Below are 4,427 nucleotides of genomic sequence, written 5' to 3' on the forward strand. Positions count from 1 at the left end.
ACCGAAATGAAAAACCGTCCCGAAGTACAATAAGGACAATAATATCCTTGACTTGGGCCAACCAGGCAGAGCCAGGATATAAAAGGCAATGAGAGCCCATTCAACTGGAAAGCTCCTTCAGCTGAAAATAAAAAATTCAACCACAGAGTTCTTTCAATTCGTTCATCTAGCAGAAAACTTATAGCAAGAAACCGCTGCTGGAGTCCGTTTTTTTGAGATTCCACAAGTCACATTCAACGAATGAAGCTAAAAAAAACTCATCCGAAAAAACTACCCAATAATGGTGCAGTCGAAGAAGAAAAGCGCCCAGTAAAGTGTCGTATTTTATTGGTGAAGTCGCTTTTTGTCGGTCGCCATTTTTTTTCGGTTTGGTTTTGGTTTCCATTCTTTATCCTGGTTTTTTATCCTGCTACCCCCACTTTCAAGGCTTCTGCTTCGATAAATGAACGATAGTACGATAGAATGATCCGTGAATGAGTTTCGGCCGAGTCGTGCTCCTCCGAAACTGCTATCTGCTATAGATTAACTTCCGGTTGGGGAGGCTGAAGTAATGTATACAAAAGAGTATAGTTTTATTGATTCAGTTATTTTTAAATAATTTCGTAAGAAAAAAATGGCCAAAAGAGATAGACAATTTTATTTCACAATTTATCGTATTTAAGAATTTAAAACGAACAGTTGAAAAACCCCAACCAGATTATAAAACACTATCATTTTATCCCAACGAAAAACAAGCTAAGATTAGTTTTATGTTTACACCCGGCAGTGACAACAGTTTTTCTTTCGGACTCTTTTTCTACATGGCTCGAGCTTGTTCGGTACAGACCGACTACTGCATCCCCCAAATGGCCGCAGGCAGGCTGATGTCCTTTTTATCCTTTAATGGTGGTATTAAATTTCGTAACAATAAATTTTTGCATCCAGTTGCATTAGCTTGGCACAGTGAGAGCTGATTTTTTAAATAAATTTTTCTGTTTAATAACGATAGACATGCCAAATTATAAATTTTTTCAAAAGAGTTTCTTATAAACATGGGTTCTTATATTGAAACTAGAACACAGTTAAATGTTTGTTTTTTATTTGTTTAGGAACCGGAAAAAAAATATTCAGTTTTAAATTTTGAAAGAAAACGAAGTTTCAAAATCAAACCGAAACTGGATAAAGAGAAAACTTTTTCTCCATCCTTGGCGTGGCGACTGTTAAAAAAAAATCTAACCAGACCAAATTTTTGAATTATTTAATATTGTTCAATTCAAACGTAAAAAGTGTATTGCTCAGGAAAATTATTTAAAAAAAAGAGCAATTAACTTCAGAGTCTTTAAATGAACAGATTCGATTTGTATATGGAATTTTAATTTTTTGGAAATATGTGGTTCAGATGTCCTGAAATATTAAACCACTTTATGCCAATTATGGAGATATTTAACTAAAAAAAATGGTTGAAACCTCTTTCTTACTACAAAATTACGTTTAAATCTAATTTTCTGCAAATATCAGAGCAAAAATTGATTCAATAGAATTAAGTAAAATCTATAAGTGTTAGGAATGCATTGTAAAATGAAGATACAATTTTTGTTAATTTTTCGAAATTACACGCTAGGATTTATTATTCTGAATCTTGAAGATTGAAAAATGGACAGAAAAAATCAAGTTATGAAACTTAATTCATGCACAACTTCCTTCGCAAACTGCTAGATTAGACAATGAATGAACATTTGAAATATTGACCAAACCAAAGTGATTGATAGTTCGCAAATGAAATATTATATCAAATCAATTATCAAGAAAAAAAGTTAAAGATTAAATATTCAAAACTAGAATTTTAAATCCATTCTCATTTCTTGATTAAAGCATCTAGATTTGATTTAACCCTCTAAACCTCGATTTTTCTTGATAAATTTCTCCAAATTTAAGTTTTATGATAAGAAACCATTGTTGTTCAAAGAAAATCTTAATCGTTGAGACAAAATGCAAAGCAAAATTTTTTTGTCTTCAAATCTTTAATCGAATTCTGATGAACGACTATAATGGTTCAAGAGTTATAATCTCGACTCCAAACTTAAGCAAAACCTAAAGATCTTATCCCAAATCAGCAATTCTACAATAGTTTTTCGAAAATTTCCTCGCTTATTGATAGAAATTTGGTCTCAAATATTGAATATCAATAAGATTAGACTTTACTGGTCAGATTTCCCGAACAAAAATTTAATTTTAGTTATTCAACTCATGTATTTGGCTCCTTAATTTTTTGAGCAATTTTTATCGAAATCATCATTAACGTTTTTCAGAAACTTTAAAAATAATTTCAAATTGACTGAGGTGTTTCTATAAGAAAAAACTTTTTTCATATTTTTTTTCTTTATGTTAATTGACAGGCCCGTGCGAAGGACTCGTCCATGGGGGGGGGTTTCGAAATTCAAATTCAGCCGAAAATAATAACAATACCAAAAAATACAAAAGAAATAGGTAAATTGATTTCTGAACTATTTTCTTACTTATAAATATCACACAAGCTCAAAATATAATAAATTCAAGTTTTTGATAAATGTCAGATCACGTTAAAAATGAACCAGGAAAAAAAATTGTAAAAAAAATAATAATGATTGTTATTTATAGTTCATCTTATTTCACATTTCTTTTCTTCATATTAAATGGAAGTATTGATTTAAAAAATCCACTGTAGTAGGTATCTTGAAAATTATCCCGATTAGCAATGTGAATTCTTGATTAGAAAAAAAAACATTTTGAACTTCTATAGTAGATAATTGAATTTTATTTGATGAAAAGAAAAAAAATATTTAATTTTGATCAAAGCCCAAGATAAATCCCTGTTCTATATTAAAATTCATTTAGTAATTCAAACTAAAGGCAAAAAAAGTACTGAAGTTCAAGCAACATGTTCATGTTATCCTAACAAGTTACAGATTGGGAAATGATCGATAAGAAACTGATAAAATAAAAATAATGAACTCCAAGTTTTTTTTTAATTTGGAAACATTATTTAATATAATGAAAATTGGATAAAATTTTAAAAATTTTCAATCGAAGTTTAAAATTTGAAGATCTGAATATTTTGTCGCAATCATTTGCAATATTGCGCCCTGAAAAGGACAGGAGATAGAAACTATGTTTTTCTTATTAAAAATTTAGTTTCAAAAGCAGTAGATTATGTTTTAAGAACACAAAAATTTAGATTTGAAAAACAAAGTGAAACTTAAAAAAAATTTCGTTAAATTTAAATAGTTTTTTTTAAGAATTCGTTGAATTTATTTGAAAATTAAATCAAAATATGAAGAAGAAAAAGATTAATTTCTTAAAATTTTAGAAGGATTTTTTTTCATAAAACTCGTCCAATCATTTTAAAAAGAATTTAATTGACAACTTCAAAGAACAGCATTTTGATGCTTATGATTGAATGATTGATTTGGTAGATTTAAGCGTCCTGAACTCGAATCTTTTTTCAAATTTTGTCTATCACCTTGCGTTTTGGTGATATGGAGTTTATAAGCTTTAAAATGCATCAGTTTTAAGCGAAATCAATCATTGATAACTAATGAAGTAACACATCTACGGCTACAGAAAAAAAATTTGATTCTGAATTTGTTTTCTAGACCCATTTAATTGAATTAAGGAATAGTATTTCAAAGATGATGATACATAATCTTAAAAAGTAAAATTCTTCAGTTAATAGAAAAGTTAAATTCTACAGTTTATTAGATTGTTGCTTTAAAAATATATAAAATTCAATTTGGCTTAAAACTTCAATAAAAATGAGGAAAGGTACACAAATTGAAAAACTATATTACTTTTTCGCAGAATTCAAAATTACTTGAAGTCTTGACGAAAGTTGAATATTGATTTAAACTTTGATTTTTAGATCTCGTGTTTTTGTTTTAAAGCTTTGTCAAAATGCAGAAATTTTTAAAATGATTTTTAAATACTTGCAAAAGTTATTCAAAAAACAAAAGCTGATAGTAAAACTGCATCTTTAGATCCAGGGCACCTGAAGTGGTCGAAACTAAGCTTTTAAATTCTTTGCACCTCGAAGGATGTTTATTTCGGAGCCTTGTGTAATTTATCAAAACGTTTTTGAATGTGATGTTGAGCACTAAGAAGAGCGAAAAACACAAAATAATATTGTGACTGAAATTGAGTTGTTGAAGTATATTTCATATCAGCACATTTTTTTGTTAATAAAAATTTTAAGTTAAAAAGTAGAGAATACTAGGTTGTAGATTTTAATTTGCTAATTCTGATTCTGAGTCATGATACATGGCTCCCAACTTGTTGATGCATAAAATAATTCGGTGAATTAATTTTGAAGTTAAAATGTTTCAAATTCTGAATTTGTTGGGTTACACTTCTGGAATAAAAACCCATTGTTAAGACGAGGTAGGGTTTTTGTATGTCCAGTTTAGAGTTTCCAA

The sequence above is a fragment of the Uranotaenia lowii genome, chromosome 3, assembly GCF_029784155.1.
Source record: "Uranotaenia lowii strain MFRU-FL chromosome 3, ASM2978415v1, whole genome shotgun sequence".
NCBI classification, from domain to species: Eukaryota; Metazoa; Arthropoda; class Insecta; order Diptera; family Culicidae; genus Uranotaenia; species Uranotaenia lowii.